General features: G+C 37.7%; 1 long non-coding RNA gene across 1 annotated transcript in view; it reads right to left on the minus strand.

Annotated features, from left to right (window-relative positions):
* Positions 1-409: 409 nt before the first annotated feature.
* The window catches only part of LOC144379665 (uncharacterized), a 123,543-nt gene continuing 96,820 nt past the window's right edge, over positions 410-27,132 (minus strand). The window contains exon 3 of the long non-coding RNA XR_013442993.1: positions 410-1,049. This is a non-coding gene — a long non-coding RNA (uncharacterized LOC144379665). The remainder of the gene's footprint in view (positions 1,050-27,132) is intronic.

Raw genomic sequence — 27,132 nt, forward strand, 5'->3', positions numbered from 1 at the left:
ATGTACCTCTTGTAAAAGTACTGCCAGTCTCTGTATGCTTTTCTTAGATCACCTTGCCTTGGTAGGGAAAGAGGCTCTGTGCCCTAGTTCTCTCTTCTGAGTTCACAGCTCAACAACCCAATGAATTCCCTATTTTCAAAAAGTCCTCTAGAGCTTATCTAGGCTGAATAAGATGTGAGTGTGAGTGACAAAAGACCTGTGTTAAGTGAAATACGAAGAAGCATAAGGTACAGCTCCTTCTATTTTATTACAGCAACCAAATCTGGGTTTCAGCACCAAAAGAAAAAAAAAAGGCAACAAGGAAGACTTACAGGAGAGGCAAGTTCATCTTAGACAAAGAGTTCGATCTCAGGATGACACATCAAATATAAACCACCTGGGCTATGGTCATGGCCTCACTTACCTCTGGACATGAGGACTGGGTGCTGTTTGTCTGCTTGATGGACTCCTCACAGTGGGGAGGGTCTTTGGTCTTGGGAATAGGTCTCCCAAACAGAGAGTGTTGGATGACAAACTGTTGGATGGATGAGTGCACGAGGCCGTGGAGAACGCAGGAAGAACACAGGTCAGCTCTGGGCAGTCAGCTCCTCCTGCTCTGGCTAGGCTCGGCTCTGCTGCTCCTCACATCCAGCCAAATCATGGAATTCCTAAGCAGGTGAGGTTTATGACCTAAGGAAGACCTGTGAGGCTGACCGCACTGGTGGGCCATCTTGTGTGAGAGGGGACATCTTCACTGAGATAACAGCTAAGCTGCCCCTTAACAATTATTGTTATGGTATTTTCAGCTATTTCTCCAATACTCAGTCATTCCAAGCCTAAAGCATGAGGCTTTGCAATGGTTTTGTACCTCAGTTAGTGTTGTGACTGCTGGACAATCATTGCAGGATTATCTTGTTTGAAGTGTTAGGTCCGTCTGGCACAGAGAGAAGCACAGCATTTCTGGGTTGAAGAATGCTACTGGATATCTCATTAATAAAGGGATTCTGGACCACTGGAGAAGTTGGCCTCTGATATGGAAGAATCATATTTGATGCCAAGTTTGTGAAAATCTGTAATGAATAAACATTTCCGCATCAAAGCCAAACCAAACAAATACGACAATAAAACAAAAACAAAAACAGAAACTTGTCCTGCCTTCTTTTATTAAGAACTATTAATAAAGTTGCTTATAGCTATTTGACATTTTATTTAAAACATGGGAGCAATTTCTGCTTTTAATGATAAGTTTTGGAATATTGGCTGTGAGTATAGGAAGAGAACATTTAACCTTCTGTTACATAGGTGTTATGATATTGAACAAGCTACCTAACCCTTACCTGAGTTCCCCAGCTGGGCTGCTGTATGAATTTCCTATGGAAGCTATAACAAATTACCACAAATTTGGTGGCCTAAAACAACACAAATTTAGTATCTTATAGTTCCGGAGGCCAGAAGTCTCAAATCAGTTTCACTGGGCTAAAGTCAAGGTGTTGACAAGACTGCTTTCTTATAGAGGTTATAGGGGATTTTCCATTTCCTCGCCTTTTTTAGCTTTTAGAGGCCATGTGCATTCATTGGCTCACACCACACCTCATCCTCACACCACTTCCATGTCATATCTGCTTCCTCTCTGATATCCTATTGCCCTCTTATGAGAACCCCTGTGATTACACAGGCCCACCTGGACTCATCTCAAGATCTTTAGCTAAATTACATCCACAAAGTCTCTTTTTGTTATCAGGTATCATTTATAAGTTCTGAGGATTAGGATGTGGATATTGTGGGGGCCAGTATTTAGCCTATTACAGCTGCTTTAAAAATTAAATTAGTTAATATACATAAAGTACCAATCATGATGTCTGGTACATATTAATATTCAGCTTATGTTCATTTTCTTCTTCTTACCTCCTCATCCTATTAACTATATTGTATGATTTTGGTTAAGACACCTGACCACTGAAGGACCTTTGCTGCCTCATCTGTAAAACTAGATATAATATTCCCTCTAGGGATACAATGATGAGCAAAACTGACCTAACCACCTTTGCCATCCTTAAGGGAGCAGATAATAAAACAATTATATATATGTATATATAATATATATGACATTCATTAGTGCCACAAAACAATTCAGTTAAGGAAGAAGAGATAGAAGGATGGGGAGCAGGCAGGATCATGCATGGTCCACTCTCCCCATTTTTTAGCACCTGTCAAATATTACCTCTATATAAATGATTTGATTGACCACATGAGCTAAAAGAGTGCCCTTCCCACTGTACTCATTATTCTCTCTTTCCCTGGCTTAAATTCTTATGGCACTGATGATGACCTCTTTATTTATTTATTTATTTATTTATTTATTTATTTATTTATTTATTTACTATTGTATTGTCTGTTGCCTGAAAACTTTAAGACACTGAGGGTTAAGTTGGACTTGTTCATCATTATATGCCTAGAAGAGTCTGACAAGTGTAGGAACTCAATTAATGTTTATCAATGAATGAAGGGATTATATAAATCTCATTAAATACTAATACTAAAATTCAATATACTTCTTTTAAGACAGTGGCAGATATATAGTTGTTTCATATTTAACTGGTAAAAGACATACAAATAAATAAATTTTTGAGTATGTATAGCATCTACCTAAAGATTGTAGTAAAACTCATGGGTGAACTTGTGTGACTATTCATCAGAAATTTAAACCTTTTTTTTTTTTTTTACAGCATTTATGTGAGAAAATAAATGAACTGAGAGAAACTCTAATCCATAAATAAAATGAGAGAAGATAATCTATATACATAATTTTATTTTAAAAACCTCATACACATAACTTGTCTAAACTTGAAAAAAGTTGTTGAAAATGTTACTCTCATAATCTTTTTCTGGAGATTGAATAACTATAGAACACATGCAAGAGAGAATTTTACCATAGATAGGGTAGGAAGCATACAGTATTACAAACATGTATGTAGACCTATAATAATTATGAAAATAGGAAAGTATTTCACTTGCTGAATAGATTAATCTATGGCACTTTTGTGTCTAATCAACATAGATAATTCATTAAAATATAGGTTTATTAAAATAAAAGGAAATGATAGCCTTTAAATAAAAATTATTCTAGCTGGAATTCAATTCCAATTTTACAAGTTATAATTGACAATTTAACTTGATGACATGTTTACAAACTAGCAACTCTTAATTTATGGTTTTCAAGATGTTGGTCATTTAAACTGATGTCCTTATTAATAAACTGTTGATTGAAAATAAGAACATATGGTATTTACCTGTCAGTTAGATTAGTCACCTTCCATATATCATTTTGTTTACATGTGCACAGTGGGTCAATAAGGGGATTCTCGATTTGGAACTATGTTTAAGTAAATAATATTCAACAGAAAAATACTGCTTGTTTTAGATTCTCATTCAAGAATCTAATTTATTTTCAAAATTGAGGTTGATATAAGTTATCTTAATAAAATTCAAACAGTTTTCCTAAAATATATGTTGGTTACTTGATCTACAAAAATTAAAGCAGAGTTAGGTCTGTCACTATCCCAGACATTTCCACTAGTTCCAACAGTCTGTGTCGTAACTCAACTTGGTTGTTTTGAGAATTGGTGAATATGAGCCCTCCAAATTGTTTACAAGATATATTTTTCCATGATAAGGTAAAAAAAGTATATATGTTTTTAAAAAGTTTATTTTATTTATTTATTTATTTATTTATTTATTTATTTATTTATTTATTTATTTATATTTATAGAAGAGGAGCAGAGGAGGGGCAGAGGGAGAGAGAGAGAATCTCAAGCAGACTCCATGCTGGACATGGAGCCTGACATGGGGCTTGATCTCATGACCCTGAGATCATGACCTGAACTGAAATCAGGAGTCAGACACTTAACTGACTGAGCCACTCAAGCACTCCAAAAAATATTTTTAGCAAAAAATACTAGAGGGCATCAGGATGGATGATAGCGTTTCAAGTATCACTAGTTCCTTTAGGATTGATATGCTCAGAAGACGGTAAACAGATTCTCCTTGTGTAGGGTAAGGTCCTATCAGGTTATAAGCAGTAGGTAGACGCATCACCTAACTTTTCACTCTCCTATGGCAAATTAAATGACCACAAATGTTTTGGCACCCTTCCCATCACGAGTTGGCTGTTCCCGGCCCGCCCTTTTAATTTGGCTGGCCTATGACAACTTTGACCAATAGAGTTTAGAATCAGTGAAACTATTCCAGTTTGGGGTTTAGCTTTTAAGAGTATGGGTGGCTTCCACTTTGGTCTTTGGGAGCCCTGAACTTCCATCTAAGTAGTCCAATTACCTTGCTATTGAGATCATAGGGTGAGGCCCTGAGACTACATGAAAAAAAGAAAAGAAGCGAAGCCCAGCTGAGTTCAGCCTTCCAGCAATCTCCGTCAAAACACAAAACGTGTGAGTGAAGCAGCCTCAGATCTTCCAGTTCAGCTCAGCCCCCAACTAAATACCACCTAGTGATCCTTATCATTTCCTTGTAGAGCAGAAGGATTGCCCAACTGAGCACTGCCTGAATTTCTGACCCTAAAATCACAAGATATATTAAAGTAGGTTTTATTTTTAAGCCACTAACTTTTAGGGGGGGTTGTTAGGCAGCAGTAAGGTAACCAGAACAACTGCTAAATAAGCAATCTAGAAACTTTAGCATAGCTACTTTATATGTTTGAAAATAGTCTTTGTCAAGCCACATGAACAGAGTCAACTCCAGAAATGGATGGAGTGTCTTTATATCACCTGAGCCATCCTTCTGCTGTGGCTACAGTGATGAATTGTGGAGATGAATAACTCACACTTGCACAGTAAATCAAAACTGTGTAATGTTATAATGAGCATATAAAATCATTCATGTTCTGTTTCACAAGGTCTAGGAGAAACTGAGAAGGGCAGATCTGTCAGTATATACATATTTCAAAATCAGTTGGTCTAAAACAGATCAACTTGATTGTCCTCTTTAGGAAAGAGCTAAGTGGTCAGTCAGCTAGATTCAAGATGCTAGAACCATCTACAACTACTGCTCAAATAAAATTAATATCAAAGCTTTTTCTGTTGTCTATGCTTGAATTTACTTTTTTTCTTCAAAATGGTGGTCAGTAGATCTAACTATAGTCAATATCCAATCCTGAAAAGAAAAAAAACAATGGGGAAAAAAGTACATTTTTATTTGGTTAAAGAGAAAACTGATGGTGAGGCTTATACAGACAGACATAAATTATTCTTAATGAAGTTTCAAATGTAAGAGAAAACATTCTAGGGGCGACTGGGTGGCTCCGTTTGTTGAGCGTCCGACTCTTGATTTTGGCTCCAGTCATGATCTCAGGGTTGTGAGATCAAGCCCTGCGTGCTCAGCATGGAGTTTGCCTGAGATTCTCTCCCTCTCTCTCTCCCTCTCCCTCTGCCCCTTCCTCCACTTGTGCTCTATAAAATCTTAAAAAAAGAGAAAAGAAAACATTCTAATCCATCCATATTCTAGAATTTTTGCCTTGGTTAAATGTAGGAAGATAGATAGGTAAAAGGGGCTCAGGTCCAAATACTTGGAGGCTTTCACATCATGACAATAGGGTTAAAATCCATTGAGAACATGCTTGATGGGCCATCTTAAAGGTATTAAGTCATAAATCACAATAATAGACATATGTATCAATGAAAATGACAAGAAACATTTCTCCTTGGGTAAAATATTTCTACTAAGGGCCCGTAAGGAATCAGCATGTATCTTCTTCTATCAACCTACCAGTCTTAACTGATACTCTGTTTCTGCACCTTAAAACTATTTAACAAAGCCCTAATACCCTATAAAAGCCAGTCATAACTTCTTCAGTTTAAGAAACTCCTAAGGCTTGCCTGTGGAGTGTTTTCCTTTACTACACCAAGCTAAATAAACTTGACATTGTATGTTGTTGCCAGGTGTGTCCCTGGCAGCCTTTGGCCAATGGGCTTCAAGACTACCACTAATTAAATATGTGGTCTTGGCCTAGTTACTTAATAATCATGAACTTCATGAACCTCATAATCATGACTCTCAACCAATTTCTTTTTCCTTGTGTAATAGTCATAATACCTGTCTTGTAGTATATTGTGAGGTTTATAGATAAGGTATGAAAAGTACGTAATGTGATACAGAGCAGGTAGTAAGCATCAGTAAGTAGTGGGTAATTATTTTATTAGTGTATTTAATTTTTTTTTAAATGCACTGCACCTAATAGAAATTTGGCAGTGTTCCTGATATAACTCCTGGTTTATTTCTTTTAAACTTCATTTATAGAGTAGCCCAAGTCTGGGAATATAAATCTGAATGAACTGTCAGACAGGGATGTCTCAAATAGAGATGACTAATGCTAATTTGGAGGACTGAATAGAATGTTCATAGTCTATTGGCTTTTGAAACTATAACTAAAACTGGATTCAATGACCTTTCAAATTTTTCTGTCCTTATTAAACCATTCATCTAGAAAAGAAAAATTCAATGTCTTGTATTCTTGATGTGATCAGAATTTGATGAAGAATACAGGAGAGGAAAAAGAGGAGAGCATTATAAGAATTTTTGAAACAAATAAGCAACATATTTTAATAAAATGACAGTAGGGTAATAATAAAATGCAGAGTATGTCCAATTTCCTGTTATAGTGTATGCAGTTTCAAAATGTAATTAATTAAGGAGGAGGCCAATGCCAAGGTTAGTTTCCCTCAGAGGGAGACTCTAAGACTGACCTTTGCATGAATGTGGTTTATTTGGTAGAGCTCTTCAGAACAACACCTGAAAGTTAAGGAAGTAGGCATGACTGAGCAGAGGGAGAAGGTGAACTATAATAGAATCTACACAGAAGATTTAGTTGATCCCTTGGGAGCTCTGGAGTTGGTGTTCCCCTTCAGAGATTTCCCAAATTAAGGCAGATGGGTTCACCTCTGCACCCTTTCCCACCTTGACCAGTCAGTGGAGAGATAGCTCCCTTTGTCAGAAAGCAATTCTTGGGGAGGGTCTTAGCTGTGAGCCAGACAACACTCTGAGGCATGGGAAAAACTGATATGTTGGTCCTAACAGGGGATCAGTGTACCTCAGCATCCATTACGGTGAATTTACAATTTTATCTACTTCTGGTAGGACATATTATCTACTTATCTTCTCTTTAACCTTTGAGAAAACAAAGTAAAACTAATTTAAGATGTATTTAGGAAAGAAATTTTAATGAATCTGTGTTATTAAATCCAATTATTAAGATTTTCTTAAAATGATCATCTCCCTACCTTTGTGCATGTAGATGATTGTGCTGCATTTTGACAACTATTTTGACCTCACTTTTTTTGTGAGTATTTACTCTTTGAAATATTGACCTAGGCTTTTGTGTGCTGGAGATGAATGTGTTCCATACGGAGTTGCTCATGTCTTTGTTATTTCACCATATCTGGGGGGAGTTCTTATCTATTATTTTGTTAATGGCATAACAATTTAGTTCTAATTTTGCTCTTTTTCTTACTCAAAATTGATGGAAGCTACATGAGACAAATGGTGCACCAAGTCCAGCACAGCTATTAAATTATTTCCATTGAATATTCGATTGCTATGGTATGAAAGAAGGAAAAGCTTTAGAGGTGTTTATGAGACATGCATCACATACCAAGTTATGAGCTGAACTTTCCCCAAGTGCATTTGTTTTATATATGAGACTGTTACTATGTGATTAATTTATTTAAAGGGTGATAGAACATAATGTAAGTCAACCATTTATGATATTTTTATCTGTTTTTGTTTTTCCTCTGTTCAATTTTTGAATGTCACCTAACGTTGATGTATGTTAGTCTATTTCCTGCTGCAATTCCCAGATCCATAAAGGCTATGTACTTTATCAGGCAAACATGGGAGTTTGGTGAATTATTTTCTGATGTGGATCATGTGACCAGACACCAAATTCTTTAAGAAGAAATGTTAGTTAATAATGTACTCCATCATATTTATATATTTTTTTCTTTCTTCAGACGTCAGTTTCTGTGATATCATTTTGAAGTCTTATAGCCATTTACAAGGAATGCTAAATAAGTAAAGATAAAATGCTTCCCTGCAAATATTTAAAGTATATATTTTAAAAGAAAATATTTTCCTTAGCAAGCCACTGGAATAGGATGTTATCGGAGACATAGAGAGTAAAATATGAGGCTAACATTCATCTAGAAATGATGGCTTGTTCTGCTTGAGATGAGTGATATGCACTTAGTAGTTAACCTATGCTTCATTCTACACTGGGCATAGCCATTATTTATGCTCTGCCCATTAGAGTCTTTAAATTGATTGTGGGAGGTTAAAAGACCATTTTAACTTATCTGTAGGAACAGACTTTTGGTTAGTGTTGGTCATTTTCCATTCTCTATTGAGACTTTAAAATCTCCAGTGGGTACTTTATTTTATTATCTCATTGATCAGGTAATCAATAGTACCTGTTGAACACCTTCGTCACCTTTAGTAAATTTCTGAAGGGTGTAATAATCCTAGAAATGAGAAAAAAAAATGTGCTCATCAGTCATTTGTGTTGTTTGGGATACATAAAACTCTCATTTTAAAATGAATTATCCTTGCTTATCCTTTTTGAGATAAACAGAGCTAAACACATTTTCTTTTCTGTCATACTCTGTTTTGAGTGTGCTGTTCTGATTTGCCAGCACCAAGTTGAAGAAAACAGAAATGAATTGATGCATTTTTAGGACTTCTCTCACCTGATACGTTTGATGAATAAAGTAATGTGATGGTTAAAATTTTCAAGTTAATTAGAAGCTATGTATCTTTTTACCCTCTTTAATGTGTATGTATAATGTTATATGTCTACAACAAATTTGGTTGCTATTTTTAAAACTAACAATTAGTGTTTTAGACTTCAGCATGATAGAATTTAGAATAAAACGATCCTCTATTTCACCAGAGCCCTAAGAAAACCTCAAAAGGCACCCACTCATAGGCTCCATTTTACAAATGAGCCCTCAGCTCAGACAAATCAAACATCTTGCTTGAGTCCACAGTACATTATAGAGCTGGAGCTGGAGCTTTGATTCCCAATCCAATCTCTTTATTCCAAACCATTGTATCTCTGTTTATTGAAATGCACAAATAAGGTCCATTGTCCTAGCTGAAAAGCCATTTGCCTATGAAAAATTAATTAAAAATTTCAGGTGACTTAGCAGACCAAGGAAAGACTACTAACAGTTAAAGAATGACAAATGAGAAGTAGTACTTAATAATTAGATTTAAGCATATGAGGCAATGTTTGCCTAAGGATTGTATTTCTAAACACCCTTACACAAGATTATACCCTAGTTTTTTCTAAGCTAGGCCATTTGACACCTAAAAGGTAAATATGAAGTAGACCATAAGCAAAGTTCTGTAGTCCTGGGGACCTTGTTTATAGTTCTGTCCTCAACATGTAAAATAATGCCTGACACGTAATATGCCCATTAAAAATATAGTGATTGGATGAAAGAATTAATAGCATTTAAATAGCTCACCTATAAGAATAATTTATAAAAAGTAGTTTCTTGGCAAATATGTGACTAGATTCTTTAAGTAGGAGGATAAAAAAAGACTACTACTTAAAAATTATTCATTGAGTGTTGGGGTTAATGTAGAGCCATGAAATCAGCCATAATACCTGGCTTGCTAAAATGTAACACAGAGGCCGCTGGGAGTGAGGGAGGGTTTCGGAGAAGGGCGTAGACCTTTGGAAAGCTGAGGCCCACGTGACCACTCTGCCATAGGAATGCTGTGGGGAGTTTCCCTCTCTGAAGCTTTCTTAGCCCAAACAGCTACCCTGTGATCTAAGAGATGTGTGCATTGTCCCTTAGGCTATGTTTAGTAGCACAGGCAGATTAGCATATCGTATCTTTCCCATAAATCCTCCCAGTTTCAGTAAGACCCTTTGTCACACATCACATGCTTGAGACACAGTGATAAGGATTTGTGATTATCCTGAAGGACCAATAAAAGCGGGAGCAAAGATGAGCAAAGGGTCTTCATCTCTGAGCGTTGACCCCCTTGCCTTCTCCTCTCTTTCACAGCAAAGTTTGGAGTCATCTTTCATCCATCGGTACAGGAATTGCTGGCCATTCCCGGCAATTGAGGGCTGATTTTGACCACAGAATAATATATCCATTGTATTCAGAAAATTTAAGTCTTTCAATAATTAAAAAAATAATAATATTATAAAACTAAGTTAATGGATGATGCAAATGGGAATCTGCCAATGATTAACTTATTTAATGTGATGTATTCTTTAACTCTTACTCAGACATAGTAAAACAAAACAAAACAAAAAAAACTGATGCCTTTGATTTTACCTGGTAGTTTACAATTAGGTCAAAAAGGACCAACAGGTGTATCTTTCCTTGGGGAAAACAAACATTGCAATTATAAATTTACAAAACGCATTATTGATGTTATCTTATTTGTAAATATTGATATCTTATTTCTATGACTCAAAATTCAGACCTTTAGAAATGTCTAAAATTTATGGACTAGTAATTATTATTTTTTTTTTTTGGACTAGTAATTCTTTAAAATAATCCTGCTTTTGTTTCTGAAATAAAATGGTTCTCAAGCTCATTTTGACAGAAAGCCATTTGATAATCTGTGTGACATGTTTAATATTACTCTGAATTACATATAAAAAGCAAACTGTTTGCCTCATCAGATAACACACACGAAGAATTATAAAGTGTTGAATCTGAAATGTACCTCAGATAATTTGGTAAAGCCACTTTACCTTTACACATGAAACAGAATGAGATCTAGAAAGATGATGTGACTTGCCCAAGGTAACAAAATTAGATGCTAACAGAGCAGAGATTAAAATGCAGAATCCCACCCCATCTTGCAGTAGAAAACTCAATCACTATAGAACCACGGCCCTTAAAAAATTACAGAATACTTCTTTCTCTATATTTAACCCATTTTTGACACTGCAGGCAGCACTGTGCTGTTAAGTACTGACTAATCATAATCAAAAAAGAAGGAAACGCTGTTTTCTCTTTTAACAAAAGAACACTCCATACTCTGCCCTCATCTCTGGCTCCTCTTTCTTTCAAGTGCCACATTCACCCTGTCACTGGTTCCCTTGGGGCTACATATATATGTCTATGTGGAATCCATCCTTGTTACCCCCTCTTTCTACCACCTTGATCCAAACTGTGATCGTTGCTCATCTGTTTATTGCCAAAGCCCCAACTCTAGTTCTCTCTCTGCTTCTCATCCTACCTCCCTATGTCCATTCTCCAAAAGAAGATATGTCAGTTCAGATCTCTACAATGGTGACAACCTTCCACTGATTCCATATCTCTCTGAATCTAAACTCAAACCCCAGCCATGACCTCTGAGTTCCCGTTCCCCAGCTTTCCATCTAACTTTGTCTCTTACCCTCCCTCACCCCACTCTGGCCTCACTGGAGTCCTTCCTGGATACCAGCTTCCTCACACTGCAGGGTCTGTGCACTTGTTCCTTTTCTCTGGAAAGCTCATCCCACAAACATATTTGCATGACTTGCTCCCTCACCTCTTTCAAGTCTTTTCTCAAATATTATTTCTCAGTGAGGTTACTCCTGACCACGCTGCTTAAGGCTGTAACTTTCTGGCCCTTCCTATCCCTTCCCTGCTTTATTTTTTCATAGGGCTATGACTTTTAATGTGCTAAATGATTTACTTATTTCTTTTGATTTTTAGTGTTTCTTTCCCCACCAGCTCAACTAAAATATAAGCTCTGTGGATGTGAAATATTGTTTCGTTTGTGCAATGACATATCCTTAGTACCTAGAAAAATGACTGATTACTTGCTAGAGGCTCAGGTAAAATTTGTTGAGTGAACAAATGAGTCCTCCTAGAACACTGCAGCAGAAAATCTGCACTTGGGGGAGGGCAGATGTATCTCACAGTCCCAACTCCTGGTCCCACATTCTTCTCTCTCATGCGGACCTTACTAAGTATGGCTGCCAAAACATTGCTGGCTCCAGGTTATGCTGTTCTCCCCCTCACCACTCTGGCTCAGCTGTGGCTCCAGAGCTTGCCTAGAAGGCCCACAACAAAATGAAATGAAGTTGTCAGGACATCGTTCAAGGTCCAGGGTTAACAGACAGGAGATAGAGAAAAAAAGATAATTTATAATTAGCTTCCTAGGTTGTCTCTTGAATTGGTTCAGTGGTTCCTGCCTAGACATTGGCTGTCATTCCCCTACTTCTTCCTTGCTTATGGAATTCCTCTGAGGGTAGTTTTCTCAGATCAAGCCAGGGGTGTATCTATTTCAATCAAGGTACTGCTATTCTCCTTGACAGTGACTAATTCAGAAACAGGAATACGAATGGCTGATGGAAGGCTAGAGGCATGTGGGTTGAGGTAACCTCTGGGAAGATTTCTGGGCTCTTCAAGAGGTATACAAGGAGGTTACATTCTCTTCCCCACACACAACTCCCTGCTTTGGGACACACGGTGTTGTACTTTGAAGATATGATTCTTGGGAGTACAGGAGCATATTGCATTCACAAAAGGACAAAACCCCAAGGATGTAAGCCCATGTTGTGAGGTCGGCAGAAGGGAGTGATAAAGCCATGAAAGTGAGAAACTATCCTTGATTACACTGTTGATCCTCTGATTCAGCCCACCCTGGGACTGGCTGATCTCCAGGCTCCTCATAAGATGAAATAATAAATCATCAATTGTTTGAGACATTTTAAGTTGGATATTTCTTTGAAGTGAAGCCAAAGTCATTCTCATTGACAGGACTCCTCTAGCCACAGCCCCTCCCATTTTGCTGATGTTTCCTAATAGCAGAGCAATCTTTCCTTTAGGAATTTCAATATTCCCTGAATATTCAAGCCAAAGAGAGACGTGTGTGTGTGTGTGTGTGTGTGTGTGTGTGTGTGTGTGTGTTGGGAGAGAGATTCTCTTCTAAATTCAAAGGTTCCATTCCCCCAAATTTGTTCTCAGGGAGTTGTCAAACCCTATGGCCTCAACAGAACAGCTGGGATATATAAACACATTCACTTTCTAAACAAGAAGCACTACCGAGGTTGTTTTTTTTTTTTTTTTTTTAATCTAGTGTTTAACAAGTTGTAGCCTGAATATTGCTCAATGAAAGTTTCAGATTCTTGTGGGCTGGAAGCAAGCATTCTACCGTGAATTGATATGGGTCTATTCTGAACCAATAGTTGTTTATCTCTCAAGTCCCGAGTCTGCAATAAGGGCAGCAGGTTTTTCTGTGAGATTAACCATTTAAATAATGCATTCATGAATGTTATCTAAAATTAAATGGGCGAAAGGCAACTTATGGAATGGGAGAAGATATTTACAAATCAAATATCTGATAAGGGGTTAATATCCAAAATATATAAAGAACTCATAGAACTCAATAGCAACACACACACACACACACACACACACACACACACACACACACACACACAATTTGATTGCCTCCTAGGCAGAGGAACTGAATAGGAATTTTTTTTTAAAGAATACAAATATCCTATAGGTACATGAAAAGGTACTCAGCATCACTAATTACCAGGGAAATGCAAATCAAAACTACAAAGAGATATTACCTCACACCTGTTAGGATGACTATCATCAAAAAGACTAGAAATAAGGGGCACCTGGCAGGCTCAGTCAAAAGAGCATGCGACTCTTGATCTCAGGGTCATGAGTTCAAGACTGATGTGGGGTGCAGAGATTACTTAAATAAATAAAACTTAAAAACAAAAACTAGAATTAATAAGTGTTTGGAAAGATGTGGAGAAAAAGGAACCATTATGCACTGGCATGGGAATGTAAATTAGTGTAGCAGCTATTGAAAACACTATAGAGGTTCCTCAAAAAATTAAAAAATAAAACTTCCATATGATCCAGAGATCTCACAGCTGGGTATATATCCAAAGCAAATGAAAATGGGATCTCGAAGAGATTTATGCACCCCCATGTTCCTTGCAGCATTATTCACAATAGCCAGGATATGGAAACAACCTGAGTGTCAACACATGAATGAAAGGTACATGAATGGATATAGCAGATGTGATATATATACAATAGAATATCATGCAGTCATGAGAAAGAAAGATATCTTGTCATTTGTGATAATATGGATGGACCTTGAGGGCATTATGCTGACTGAAATAAGTCAGACAGGAAAAGACGAACACTGTGTGATATCACTTACATGTGGAATCTAAAAAAGCCGAACTCATAGAAATAGAGACTAGAATAGTGCTTACCAGGGGCTGGGGTGGGGGAAAAAGGGGAGATGTTGATCAAAGAGTACAAACTTCCAGGTATGAACTGAATAAGTTCTGGGGATCTAGAGTACAATATAGTGATGATAGTTAGTAATATTGCATTATATGCTTGAACTATAAAGTAAGTAGGAGAGAGTAGGTCTTAAATGTTCTCTTTATGTAAAAGAAATGGTAATTAGGTGATGTGAAGGAGGTGTTGGCTACTGCTGTGGCTGTAATCATTTTAATAATATATCAGTGTATCAAATCAACATGTTGTACACCTTAAATGTACACGTGTTACTATGTCAGTTATATCTCAGTAAAACTGAAAAAAAATTAAATGAGCAGTCTTTTATTTTTTCTGATTAAACAGCGTCTAGAGGGAAAACCAGTTGAAAAATTTGAGAGGCCTAATTTGGGGCTGTATTGCCCATGTTAGCCAAGACTTGGCACATTTCTGCGGAGGCGTTGCAGGCATGTGAAGTATTTTACAAAGCCTCCCCCCGTTTCTACATATCTGTAGGTACTGAATCTGTGACCAATGTGGAGAAAAGTACACTTAAGGCTTAGGTGGAAAATGCAAATGACAGTACAAATCAGGGTATTGTAGTAAAAATCTCCCCCCCATAATATTACATCAGGAAACTGTGCCTTTGGTGTAAACATGTTCATTTCTAGTTGGGTCCTTTTCTATTCTTTTTAGTTTTTATTAATTTTATTTTTTAAAATTCTTTATATAAATTCAATTTTGTTAACATATATATATAGTGTATTATGAGTTTCAACGGTAGAATTTAGTGATTCATCAGTGCATACAACACCCAGTGCTCATCACATCACATGCCCTCCTTAATGCCCATCACTCAGTTACCCCATCCCCTCCCGCAACCCTCAGTTTGTTTCCTAGAGTTCAGTTTCTCTTAAGGTTTGCCTCCCTCTCTGTTTTCCTTTTTTAAGTTGTCAATACCCCTAGGAAAGGCATTGTGCAACTTAACTGTTATCTTCATGAGTTTATCAAGTCCTTCCTTCTCTATCAGGAAGGAAGGAAGTATTAAAATCTGGAGGGAGGTTTGGTAGGGGCTACGGGGTGGGTGGGATGACAACCTAAAGGAAAGTGGGCAGGTTGGAAGAGCGGTAGCTCTCAGTAGGTCCATTTTACACGTCAATACCAGGCTGAGATGCTAGCCTGCCAGATACCGAATGGTGAAGCCTAGATATGCACGTATTTCTAGCTGACTTCAAAATCCATAAGATTCTTTACTAGACCAAAGTCAAGTTGACATGAAGGTTAATTATGTTCAGTGTTATCAAGTTGCCTTCCTTTCCTTTGTTCTTTCTCTCTTTTGTCATAAACAAATCATACCACCAGATAATTTTGGAAAATGAAAGGCAGTATAGCATGGTCGTTTCTAGTGCTAAGCAATCTTGGCCAAGTTGTCTGTATTCCTCAGTTCCCTCATCTGAAAAAAAAATGAGATAAAAATACTTACATCCTAGGGTTGTTGTGAGAATCAAATGAGTGCTTAGAATACTGCCTGGCACACAGAGAGCGTTCAGTAAAAGTTTTGCTTTTACTGGAGATATTTGTTTCATTTAAGTTCTGTATCTTATTTTTTTTCAACTGATCAGGATATCTTCATCTTCAAATAACTTTAAAAAATTGGGGGGGGTCAGTTTTGTATTTTTAAAAGTATTATATAATCGCCTAATGTAATAAGAAGCAAAAACGTTTAAATCAGAGCATTAAAGTGCCCACCTTCTTCCTTTAATACCACTTCTCGGATGTTACAAATATGTTTTCCTGAACTGTTACCTTGCTCTTCACAATTTCTGGCTACCAGTGACCATGAAATGAAATTGAAACATTTGCTTATCTTACAACAAATTAGCTCTAATAACAGATTTAAATGTGCAAAAGGTACACTTAGAGCACACAGTGAAGAGATTGGGTGCACATCTCTCCATCTGCAAACTCCTATGTTGAGGTGAAAAGAGAGGTATGTTTCATGCAGCTGATGCGGATCCTGTTGATCACAAACAGGAATAAAATATCCCCCAAATGGCCCAGGCTACATCCTGAAAAGAGTGTGAACCAACAGCAAAAATTCTCAACAGCAAAGCCTAGGTCCTCACTCTCCCCTCCCGTGTTTTTGTTTCTCCATCCTCAGACACATGTTAATACAGGTGCACTCTGTTTAACATCAACTCCAAGGGCAGAGGCAGTTAGTGAGAAGGGGAGGGAGACTGGGGTTGCTGGAATGGAGGAGGTGGGAAAGGAGGAGGCTGTCTGGGTTGCCTTGGCAATACAAAGGAGAATGTCAAGGGGGAGGGATTTATATGCTGATGCTAATCGCATTCGCTAATTGCATCTATTGTGCTGACCTGCCTGCTTCCCCAGTTCATCATTCTGAGTCATTAAGCCGTTCCCTGAGCCTCTCTAAGCATCAGGTCCCCTCCCCATCTAATTTTATCCCCTCTTCCAGTCCCCAGGCTCAGTTACCAGAGTGCTACCTTTGGCAAGGCACTGGGGAAGGCTCTGTTGTAACTGATTATACAAGGTTTTAGAAATCCTGTAGGAAAATATTTTCCTGCTGGAGTTTGCCGGAATATTGCTTTACTGCTCAACCACAGCATGGATTTACAACTAAAAAAAGCAGCTGAAATACCAGAGAAAATAAATCTGAAAGAAACTTCCCACAGTGAAATGCAGGCTGCAAATGATTCACCAGGAAAAAAAAAAGAAAGAAAGAAAGTACTGAGCAGTTCCCTGTAGAATCCAGGGTACCTTCAGTTGGAAAGGTGCCTGGACTCAGGGCTTTGAGATTTATTCCCTTACTCCCCCTGGTGGGAGTTTGATTTAATTACAAGAATCAGAATGAGTACATCTCAATACATAGACACCTACTGTGAATAATACTTCCTTATAACCCCCTCATCACTGGCATGAAGTATTAGCTCCCATCACTTCATGTATGTGGTAAGTCAACAAAGACATTACAAAGCATACAGTTTCAATCGTGATGTGGACACATTCATAAATCTTGCAATATATTTAAATATTTTAAAAGTAATATATATGCAATCTGTGCTACAGTGAGTTGCTCGCTCTCATGCTTTTTGTTTCTAGCCATATTCATCTTTCTCGATGATCTCTCTTTACAAGCATGGCCTAAGAAATGGCTCTTCAGTCTATTTTTGATTCTCTTAATTATTTTTATTCCTCTTGATTTAAACCTTTGCTCTCTCAGGTTGTTCTGTCTCTACTAATTTTCTAAGAGTAAAATTTCTATTTTGTTCCAACTCTTGCATTTTAATAACAGACCTCTTCTGAATTCTCACCTGGTGTTTCTGTATTTCTCAAGCACTGATGCATTTCACTGCTCAGAGCTCAAATTGGCTCCTGGAAGGCAGTAAAAGGCAGGTCAGGCCGTCTCTAGGCTGCTCAGTGTCTATCATCCTGTTTTGCATTTGGTCATAAAGTATGGCAGATTTATCTGAGTGGAAATTTTTTTCTGTGGAAAAGTTTAGTCACTACACATTGAAAAAACATTCCCTGCAAAAGAACAGGCTCCATACCTTTCCTTGTCTTTGGTCTCACATCAGCATTTTTCCCTTTTATAAGCATATGGCATTCTTTGCAATCATCAGTGATGGTATGGGAAAAGAGAGAAGGAAGGAGGCTTTGGCTAGGATCCCTGAATATTATGATGGATCTGCTATAAATATATCTGAAATCTAGGCCCTTTAAGGGCTCGGTGATGCTGAAACCATATTAATTATTTTGCCTTTGTACAGTGTCACAATACATAATGATATGGGGTGGTTCATCATGCTATATTGTAAAGGGGAGCAGAATTTGTCACCTCAAAATATGCCCGTTTGGCATAAGGATTATTTTAGGATGACTACTTTTTTTAAAGATTTACTTATTTATTTTGGGGGGGGGTACGTGCTTGAGCAGGGGGAGGGGCAGAGGGAGAGAATTTTCAAGCAGAAACCCTGCTGATGCAGAGCCAAAGGGATCTTGATCCCACCACCCATGAGATCATAACCTGAGCTGAAACCAAGTGTCCGAGTCTCAACTGAAAAAGCCACCCAGGTGCCCCTTTGGCTGATTATTTTTAAGAAACAACAGACATAAGAAAACCTCTGAAAACTGAGAAGTTACACTTTTGTAAGAGACATTTACATTCACAAGAAAAAAATCTCCATTCCTAAAGTTGTCTGCCTCTCTGTACCGGGAAGAGAAGGCTGACTCTATTATCAATGGTGAAGGCATGGACTTAAATCTGCATAAAAACCTTACCCTTGTTTACTGTGCTTTTCCTAGTAACCTCCCACATAACTGGCCTCCTTCCCATCCCAACATCTTTGTCTTTAGCTGGAGGTGTTATTTGAGATGGCAGCTTGGGCCATTTCCGGGAGTTACTCAGCTTTCCTGGGTACCGACCACGTATACAGGAGGTATGCATGTCATTAGATTTCTGCTTATTTTTCTCCTGTTAATCTTCCTTTTATTACAAGGCAGTCTCAGTCAAGAACCTAGACAGGTGGGTAAAAAATTATTTTTGCTTGCTTGCAATTGCAAAGCATTTTCCATTAGACCTCAAAACAGGTCCCAAATCTACCTGGCTTCTATGTTTGTTTTTTTACTGAAACAAAATTTGAAGATGAGTGTGAGAATCTTCAATTGTATTCCAAAGTCTGCGAAATGCATGGACATATTCTCCTGGTATTTATGTGTGTAAGTGATGTAAGAAGACCCTCCTGGGTGAGAGATGTGTTTGAACCATGCCAAAGCCTCAATTATCAGAAGGGTAGAGTGATTCTGAGAAAATCAGGGAACGAGCACTGAATTTGTATCTTGTCGGGGCTTCACGGATCTGTGCCTGAACCCTAAGAGAGGTGGCCACCTCTATTCTTTAAAAAGCATAAATAAATGAGTAATAGAACATAGTCTTCTCGAAAAAATCTGCAGAGCACTGGAGTACAAGATGTTATTATTGTTACAAGGTGTAATTCAAGAGAGAATGAGGACCCCTTTCTCTTTTCTGGATATAACTCAATGGAGTGGGTGCACAGAGAATGTCTTTAAACACTTCACATTTCCAGAGACGCAGCAGCACAGAGGGTGGCAGAGACTGGCAGCAGTGCCAAAAGGTAACAAATGGAAGTCTACCTTGCTGAAAGCTTGGAGCAGCGTCCAGATACCTTCCCACAGCTCCTCTGACGGCAAACATTATTACTAGAGCTGTGGGTCAGGGTGGAGGAGAGAAAATAGCAGATTTCTTGGAGGCTGACAGGATGGCTCATGAGCAGACATGCAAATCCCTCAAGATTTCCCCAAAATAATGGAGGATGACTTTTTTTTAAAGATTTTTATTTATTTATTTGACACCGAGAGAGAGAGACAGTGAGAGAGGGAACACAAGCAGGGGGAGTGGGAGAGGGATAAGCAGGCTTTCCGCTGAGCAGGGAGCCCAATGCGGGGCTCAACCCCAGGACCCTAGGATCATGACCTGAGCCAAAGGCAGAGGCTTAATGACTGAGCCACCCAGGCGCCCCTGGAGGATGACTTTTTAGGGAATGAAGGCCCTGATTTAGTAATTTAGGGTAAAAAGTTAATTAATTTCTGTTAATGTTTAATTAATTTGTACCCTAAGGGAATAGGGACAGCAGAAAAGCCAGTTCTGTATTTTCATTTGCCACTCATTGACAAATGTTTGTCAAGGAATATTTATTTAGTTGCAACTCTGCTCTAGGAGGTTTGTAAGAAGCTATTGACGTTGCAGTAAGTCAGACAGACTTGTTCCTTACAGGTGGTAAACAAATAATAAGAAAATAGGATGATTACAATTGGGATAAGGGATACAAATGAGAAGTACATGAAAGCATATTTTTGGGGGAAAACTATGTAAAGATCAGGTGGTGGGATGTGAGGCAGGCAGGGGAATCTTTACTGTGAAACAACATTCAGTTGAGATTTGGGGACAAACAGAGGAAGAATTAGCTAGCTAAAAGGAATAGGGGTTGAAAGATAATTTTGGACAGAAGAAACAGCACCTATGACAATAATAAATGAGGAATTATGTGGCTGATTCACAGAGAGTTAGGAAAGTAGGTGCTGATTGTAGTGATGAATGTAGGTAGGTCCAGGTAATATAGGACATGTTAAGAAATTGAGACTTTTTGTATAATGGTGAGGTCTTCATGCTAAATGAGTCTCTACAGGTATTCAAGCCATTTATCTCCTCAAATATTTAACTGGGAAGAGCCAGGCTAGGTACTGTGGCTACTAAAACAAACAAGACAGGTAAGATCTCTGCCTTCATAGAGTATACATTTCGGTGGGGAACTGATAGCTACTGAAAAAATACATAAAACTATAAGATAATAGTAGTGTATTAATGAAGAAGGTAAATTAGTTGATGTGATATGGAGAAATTGAGTAGAGGGGGCTACTGTAAATAAGATGGTCAGGAAATGTCCCTGAGGAGATATTTGAGCTGAGACGTGAAATTGAGAAGGAGCCAACTATTCAAAGCACCAGAAGAAAAGCAAACACTCTGATCCTGCGATGGATAAGAGCTAGTCCTCTTCGATGACATTGGGAAGACTAATATGGCCCAAGAATAATGAGTGACATGGGGTGTTATAAAGAAGTAGGACATGGAAAAAAAATACGGCTTTTATTCCAACTGCAATGGGAAGTCATTGAAAGATTTTAGTGGAGGAATTATGTTGTTCTTATTGTTGTTGTCATCTGATTTTTCTCCAGTGCTGATAGAGTATAGATTAAAAAGGGGGGAAGGATAGAAGCAGAGAGACCAATTTGAAGGCTATTGTGCTGTCCAGGAATGTGAAAATAAGCAAAGATTAAGAAAGTGGTAGCAAAGATGGGGAGAAGTCAATGTGTTCTAGTCATATTTTGGAGATTAGAAATGACATAACTTGTTGATGAACTGCGTTATAAGGAAGAATAGAAAGAAGATGATTAAGGTAGATTGCTAAGCTGATAATTGTGTGTTTTCCTAAGATAGGAAAATTTGAAGGACAAATAGTAAGAGCTCTGATTTGGATATGTTAATGCATGATAGATTTTAGATATTTGATAAAAGATGTCATAGGAGTAGCTGGGTATGAATCTAGAGCCCAAGAGAAAGAGACGAGCCAAGAGCCAAGAGCCAAGAATAGATTTATAAACTAGTGGCCAACACCTGGCCCACAGATACATTTTCTTGACCTTTACAGAATTGTATTTTGTTTTTAAATAGTTATCACCATTTAAAAATCAAGAGAATTTACATAAAATGAGATCTGGTAATAACAGTTCTGGATTCTCATATGTCTCCAGTGACCCGAAGCTGAGTTAAGCCTCTCCCTCTTCTATAGAGCTTTTGTCCTTCTGTTTTCCACACTCTCCTGTTCCCTATTGTCTCTTCCACAGTGAGTCTGAGTATCAGTTGCCATTGATGAAACTTTTTCTTAGAGTAGAAAATATTTCTATTTACTCATGTCTGAACCAAATGGGAGGGAAAAAATATAACCCTGAAGACTCTGTTGTATTTGTATCCAGCTTGCATTATACATCTTACTCATCTATATTTACTGTAAATTACTTACAGGCATTTGAGGTTGTGGGCCCCCCCACCCCCATATAAATCAGATTTCACAGCATAGGAGTGAATGGGAATGTAGACAGAAAGACAAAGGGGGCCCCATAAAAGAGTTCAAGGTCCTGACACTGTCATATGATATGAATCTTTCCCAGTTATATTTTACTGTACTGAATGATCAGATCCTATCAGGAAGGGAGTTAGCCGAAGATGAGAGAAGAAAGCTAGAGAAAAGGACATCAAGAAGGTAAAACTAAGGATAGCAAAGGAAAATTGATACTGAAATTTCCCCAGAATGGATGGAAAAGGATGTGGTAAAACACACACACACACACACACACACACACACAGAGAGAGAGAGAGAGAGAGAGAGAACAAATCCTTCCTCAATGTCTACTTAAGAATATTGAAGGATGGGGACGCCTGGGTGGTTCAGTTGGTTAAGCGTCTGCCTTCGGCTCAGGTCATGATCCCAGGGTCCTGGCATTGGGCTCCTCAGTGGGGAGCCTGCTTCTCCCTCTGCCTGCAACTTCTCCTGCTTGTGCCCTCTCCCTCTCTCTCTCTGACAAATAAATAAATAAAATCTTAAAAAAAAAATTTGAAGGACAGCCACAGTGAGATCTTGTCATGGATACTAAACTCATTGTGGAGCTCATGCTATTACAGCTGTGAGCATTAACAGGAAAACTCATGGAAAAAAATCCTCTTTTCTGATGTAATGAAGGAATGTGGTATTCTAGTTAGTCAATTATTCTAAGGAATAAAGTGGTCATATCACCCACATTGGTATATCATATATACCATAAATGTATTTCCACACTTCAAACTTCTGAAAAGGATGACTAGTCTTATGCAGAGGAGGTAGCTGCTTCCATAGTACCCATGTCTTAAAATATTTTCATCACCAGGCTGCTTTAGACAAATCAAACTTCTATTACTCCTCAGACTTAGAGTAGCTTAGCCAAAATAAATATTTCACCTTGTCATTCTATACACTTTCCACACCTGAGAGTGGTGATACAGCTATCAGTTGTCTATGTAATGAAAGCAAGAGCAAATGTCAAGTGAATGGATATTTCTAGATGTTAAGGTAATAGCTGCCTTTGCATATAATGTTTTGTGTGTATAATATGTATTTATGTGTCATGTAAGAAGCTATGTTCACTTATTAAATGCATATTTAAAAAACATAAACAGAAGAAGACAATGGGTCAGATCTGATTCAAAATGCAGTTGGCCTGGTCATTACCCTATCAAGGGATAGAGTCTGTTTTTCCTCTCCTTTGCACCTGTGCAATCCTTTTGAGGGCTTTGACCAGCAGAATACAGTGGAGATGATGCTTTGCCAGTTCTAGGCACAGCCCTTAACTGGGTTTGACAGCTCCTCTCTCTTGGAAGCCAGACACCACGTAAGAGGGACAACTGTGAGATAACCATGCTGTGAGAAGTCAAAGCCACATGGAGAGGCTCTAAAGGATGTGATGCCAGGTGGAAAGAGAGAGAGAGAAGCTAAGGGGCACTGAGACACCAGACCCGAGAGTGAAGAAGCCATATTGGAAGTGGATCCTCTGTTCCTAGATGCTTCAGCTGAGACCACAGTGGGTCAGAGACACACCTCCCAGCCAAAACTTGTCAAAATCCTGATGCACAAAACTGTGCAAAGACTTCAGCTACTCATGTGGGATGGTTTACTTTGTAGCAATTGATAACAAGAACACTATTCAACTGAATTGTTTGGAAAAGCAAACAAAGTAAGATATATGAAGCACCACATATTTTATAACTTGTACACCCTTTATAAATTGCAGTAAAAATAGTAGCAATCAATCATTCGCATAGTCCGTTACAATTACAGAGGATTTAAAGAATGTAATCCTTACAATCCTTCTATGAGGCAAAATTATCACCTTCATTTTATAAATAAGAGTTTAGAGAGTCAGAGAAGATAAATGATGTGAGCAAGACACCACATGAGTGTGCCAGAAACAACACCTGGTCTTCTCATTCTAAGCCAGGCACCCATCCAGTTGTCCAATAGAAAAAAAAATAATTTTCTCTTCTCAGCACTGATTAGACTATGAGACTGTCCACACAAGGAGAAAAACAGCTAATCATAACTCTTTTGTATACAGTGTCTGATTTTACATTGTAGGGAAAGGATTTCTAAGAACATCCCTATGATTAATTCATGAAGCTCTTGAACTACCGTCTATTTCCATAATAAACAGAGGGCAAATCAAAGACAATTTCTTCTAGGAGTAATACACTTTGTGGCACAACAAATATGATTTAAACCAAATCAAGTTTCTAATTAGGACCAATGATGCCTAAATTATAATAAACGTAAAGAGATTTATAAACATGTATATCTATATCCATTTAAGTTTTTCAAGAACAAATTACACTTTTTCTCCTTGTGCATTTAGGAAACTGCAACACTCAGTCTTGTTCCAAAACTTCTGGAAATTTTTGCCTAATAATCATTTGAGAGTCAAATAACATGGATGTGGGTAAAAGCAGTCCCTCACTGGGCCCTTCACCCAAAGATACTCAAAATACTCATTGGTGGCACCTGCGAGGATTTACTATAGTCATGATTTGCATGATACTATCACTACTAAATAATAGCAACCACCTCTAGATTCACATCATTCTCCACAGATGCCAGGTTACGGCACTCTAGTGATATAGGCTATACCCATCATCAGTGGACTTGCTCTTGTTTCTGGTAGGAAGGCGGGGGTGGAGGGAGCACCAAGAGAGAATCGTGCATAAATATACACACATGCACAAAATATATATTTATATATTACAAATCTATCACTCTTATACTATTATATTATTATTGTAAATATATAATATATAAATGTATACATATATAAATATATAATATAATTATATATAAATAATATAATACATTTACAGTAAATATATAAATATATATTATATATGTTACATATATATAAGTGAAGCTTTTTAGTTCATGCATAAAAACTGTATACTTGGGGCACCTGGGTGGCTCAGTTGGTTAAGTGACTGCCTTCGGCTCAGGTCATGATCCTGGAGTCCCGGGATCGAGTCCCACATCGGGGTCCCAGCTCAGCAGGGAGCCTGCTTCTCCCTCTGACCCTTTCCCCTCTCATGCTATTTCTCTGTCTCTCTCAAATAAATAAATAAATAAAATCTTTAAAAATAAATAAATAAAAACTGTATACTTATCTAGCCAAAATTCTCTAAAATTAAATTTCAGTAAGGGACAGGTATGGTAAATCATCACAAGTTGTTGTTGCTGCTGAAGATATCTTTATGTGACTGAAAGCAGGAGGTATTGTTCCTTTTGAGTACTAAGAGCAAATGTGACCTCTCTTTGGCATGAAGTATCATGCAATTGGGGAAAGGAGATGGAGGGATGGAGGGAGGAGAGATTTAGCATTAGTATGGCCTCTAAAAATAATAATTTGAAAAGATTGTAATGCTTTGTTCTAAGGATAAATGAGTTACAGTTACTTGATCATTGTGTTTAAACCGAATTATATATTTTACAACCTCATTATATTAAATCGGGCTAATATAACCCATATGCTGCCCTTTAAATTATTGTATTTCACCTAATACTTTAAAAAAATATATTGCCTTTTTAACAAAATATTTGCCTTCTCTGGGAAAGTTTTCGTTATCCACCCCTCCCCTCTTTCCAACCCACACACAAGCACAGCCGGAATAAGAACGGAAGTATTTTACCACACCTTGGTTTTCCCACTGCTTTCCTATCTCTCTTTGGTATCTTTTCCATTTTTCCAGTTTCTAATATTCTTTAAATCTGAAAACCTCTGATTTGTTTACTCAGTTTGTAATCTCATTCTCTAGAACTCTAAGTAAAGGGGCTTTAAAAAAAATACTACATGGAAGGCATGTTTTTTTGTGCTCATGTACTCTCTCTCTCTATATATAATTTTATATATAATATAATGATATAGTATTAATAATATACTAACATACATTGTAGAAATATACATTAATATATCATTTGTAATATATTAATATATATTTTAATATGTTACATATAAAAATTTACATACACACACACATATATAAAATGAACAAAAGTAAGTTTCTTATAGCCAAAGAGGCCAGGCCCACATTAGTTGATAGCAGCATTATCCTTAAAACAAATGAGGACAGGAAGAATTGAAATTATTTTATTTATATATTATATTATATTGTATTGTATTATATATTATATTATATATTATATTATATTATATTATATATTATTATATTTGTATTCCTATTCATGTCTTTGGTATAGCAGAGTGCTGGAGACCAATGGCCACTAAACCCAGCGTATTATTCATCTTCGGAAAAACAAGCCAAATCCTGGTTATGTAAATGGAGTGAATATATATTCTATTGGGAAGTTAAACATAACAAAAGAGAAGTAATTCTAAGTCAAATAACTAGTGCTGATTGTTTTCCTAACATATGTAGATATGACTACATTATACTGTGTGTACATTGCTATGGTCTCATTCGAAAGAAAGAGCAAATTGGTCCTAGCTTAGTGCATCACTTGGCATCTGTCTCCTACTCAGCTGATGTACATCTGTGATCACTGAGACTATATTAGTTTTGGCTGGAATTAATCTTAGCTGGAAATGAGAATTGCCTAAGGATCATTTAACACTTACCAATGCCTAACGCCCATCCTAGACCAGTTAAGTCAGAAACTCTGATGGTGAGGGGCGCCTGGGTGGCTCAGTCCGTAAGCGTCTGCCTTGGGCTCAGGTCGTGATCCCAGGGTCCTGGGATCGAGCCCCACATCGGGCTCCCTGCTCCGCGGGGAGGCCTGCTTCTCCCTCTCCTACTCCCCCTGCTTGTGTTCCCTCTCTCACTATGTCTCTCTCTGTCAAATAAATAAAAATAAAATCTTAAAAAAAAAAAAAAAGAAACTCTGATGGTGAGATCTCTACAGTGAAAAAACTTCCCCAAAGATTTAGGGCTAGATTTGCTGAAGCATTCTCATCCCATTATTGAAAGACCAGTTGTTGCCAAGGCCACACACTTTGACATTCCAGCCCTCTGGATTCATTATATAAAACCCAGTGATTTGTCCCTCAGCTGCAACAGTGAATGGTGTATAGTTTCATAAGGATTATAAACCTGAAAAAAAAACCATGGTGCAAAGATAATCCTTTGAGCTTATTAAGCCAGGAAACCTAAGTCTAGATTTCATGTGGCAGTCGGCTTCAAACTAGGTACGGA

The sequence above is a fragment of the Halichoerus grypus genome, chromosome 12 (assembly GCF_964656455.1).
Source record: "Halichoerus grypus chromosome 12, mHalGry1.hap1.1, whole genome shotgun sequence".
Classification (NCBI taxonomy): Eukaryota; Metazoa; Chordata; class Mammalia; order Carnivora; family Phocidae; genus Halichoerus; species Halichoerus grypus.